We start from the raw sequence: 2,554 nt of genomic DNA on the forward strand, positions 1-2,554 counted from the left end.
TTTTCAAGGAATTCTAGTCCTCAACCAGAACAAAAAATAAAAATTATCGGGCTCCAGTCTTTGCAAATATCCTTCTGCTGCCATTAGATTCAGGCTACCATTCTGATGGATTGAAGTGCTCATGCTCTGAGAAAATACATCGACATTGACACACCCAATAAACTCTTGGGGTCATCATTAACTGCATTGCCCCAGTCAAGTTCAGTTGGAGCAACATTCATCTTGGTTATATCTGCCAATGCTGCAGTGCTGCAAGTGAAGAACGGCCTTGACAGTCTGTTAATCAAGGCGAAGAGAGAAGAAATTAAGAAACTTCATTGCTCCCCACCAGCAGCCTCCTACCCCCGAGCAAGATGGAGTGAGCTTGTTGTTCACCCCAGGAAAATAACATCTGCAGAATATTTCACTTTGGCACAAGCAGAAAGTCAACGATAGCCTCAGCACTGTGTGCCTTATTACAGCAAAACTCTACTTCTCCTCCATGTATCCCAACACTATGCTATGAATTCCCAGGATCTAAAGAGCTAAAAGGTGAGAAACTGATACATCATGCTATACCTCCAGTCATTTGAGGCCCCATATAAATCAGTACCAAAGGTTTCTTGATCCCATTTTAAATAAGAACGTATTCATTTTGGCTACAAAAAATATGAAAAACCTCAATATACCTGAATGAACACTCAATATACTTACGTCTCTATTTTGTACAGTGCTGACTAATATTCAGAATCCTCTGAGGGAACACCAAAATGCTGCCAGGCAGAATGGATCCCATTAGACAAGGGGGTTCTACTGGACCATGCATTTGCTGAAGAAAAGAAGTGGAGACTGTAAACAGTAGAAACAAAGATTCTCTTCTCCACCATTGCATAGCCCCCTGATTTGAAGAACAGGCGGTGGAGAACAACAGCATTTGTTAGCTGTCCATAAAGATAGTCTGAAAGCAGCAGTCACCCCCAGTTATTTTCTTTTGATGAGGCTATGAACAAATGCATAGCTAACAACCAGTATTCGGGATCACAGCTCCATGTTTTACATTTTCTTGTTCAGAAGACAGCACCTACTAACTAGAATTACACTGACTTTTAGTGCATTGCTAGAGCTGTATGAAGATTAGTATGCAGTTATCCATTTCAGAGTAAAAGTCTGTATTTCAGATATTACAGATTCAGGCAAGGATGCAGCGATCACGGACAGCTATCAATCTTGACAACGTTAGGATAAATTTCAGTCAAATTTGCTCATATGGTCCATTAATCCTAGAACAAGTAAGAGCTGATGAATAATTGAATGCCTTCAGAATACCAATATAATAATAATCAGCATTTTTGTCTTAAAATACTCATTGTGTAATATCATATAATAAGCCAATGTGCAAATTTATTCTGGTATCATTTATTAGTATTTTTTCTATACCCCCCAAGATACAAGTAGCAAAAGAAAGCACCAGTTCTCAGTGGTTAGAGCAATAGATAAAAAAGTCTGCAGAATTCCAGGTTTGGTGTTGACCTGCTGAACATCATGAGCCATGTTTTTGTTGTTGTTGTTGTTTTTGTTCTTTTTCCCTATCGTCCAGCTGCACATGGATAGCAAATCCTCCTTTATTCTGCACTGTGAAACCCAAATAACATTATCATGTAGGAAAAGCAACAAATAACAGATTTAAACTGAAGATGACTAAAAGTCTGTGTACAAAATGAGCTGCTTCTACACATCCAGTAATCTATCATTAGAATGGCTACCACACCTCCACCTATCCAGCCTTTTCCCAAGTTAATACCCACAGACAAGTAGCATGCTTCCTTTTCATGTATTTGACCATTTCCTGAACTCTCTTTTCACTTCCAGCACTTTCCATTTTTGTCACACCATTTAAGTCCAACATTAAAGACATCACTTGATTTCTTTATTCACTGCCACTCATTATGGCACACCAACCCTCCTCACTAAACCTGCTCCCCAGATCACTGTGACACCTCTTAAAGAGACAGGAAGACTCCAGCACGTCCAGTTTGGCACATGTAGGTGAACTGAATGACTAAATTGAGTAAGGAAAGCAAATAAAAATCACTTGGCCTCAGCAGAGCTACACACTGCGCAGGCATTTCTGCAGCATTGTCCAGCAGACCGTTTGTGTAGCAGTGGATGTTAGAAAAGCACTTCTTCCCTATGGCATTCATGTTGCAATAACCCTATCCAGGTATGTGGGCCTGTGGGTGCTTGACATCCTGAGCAAGCGACTCTCACTGGAGGAGCGAGCAGCTACTTTTCACAACGCTGCTTTCTATTTCAGTTTGAGGACAGCTTTGCCAGATTTTATTGTTGCTGCTATACCTGACTGATCATACACTCTGGTGATACATTATTCTGCCTTGCCTGCCTTCACCAATCACTGTACCTCTGTCAAGTGTTGTTGTCAGTTGGCACAGTTGCATTATGAGTGGGAATAAGCCAGGTCTTTTGGAAACCCTATGAATTTTCATAGTGCAAAAGAGTTTGCTACAGAAGCTGGCTGAAATTTTAGTGCTGGTGTTATGTCTTCAAGATGCTGAAA

At 40.5% G+C, this 2,554-nt stretch overlaps 1 long non-coding RNA gene across 1 annotated transcript in view; it reads right to left on the reverse strand.

The window, feature by feature from the left end:
* Positions 1 to 2,554, reverse strand: part of LOC104911265 — a 14,767-nt gene continuing 12,213 nt past the window's right edge. Inside the window, exons 2-3 of the long non-coding RNA XR_793779.2 lie at positions 694 to 808; positions 1 to 276 (exon numbers count right to left, since the gene is read on the reverse strand). This is a non-coding gene — a long non-coding RNA (uncharacterized LOC104911265). The remainder of the gene's footprint in view (positions 277 to 693; positions 809 to 2,554) is intronic.

Source organism: Meleagris gallopavo, chromosome 5 (genome assembly GCF_000146605.3).
Source record: "Meleagris gallopavo isolate NT-WF06-2002-E0010 breed Aviagen turkey brand Nicholas breeding stock chromosome 5, Turkey_5.1, whole genome shotgun sequence".
NCBI classification, from domain to species: domain Eukaryota; kingdom Metazoa; phylum Chordata; class Aves; order Galliformes; family Phasianidae; genus Meleagris; species Meleagris gallopavo.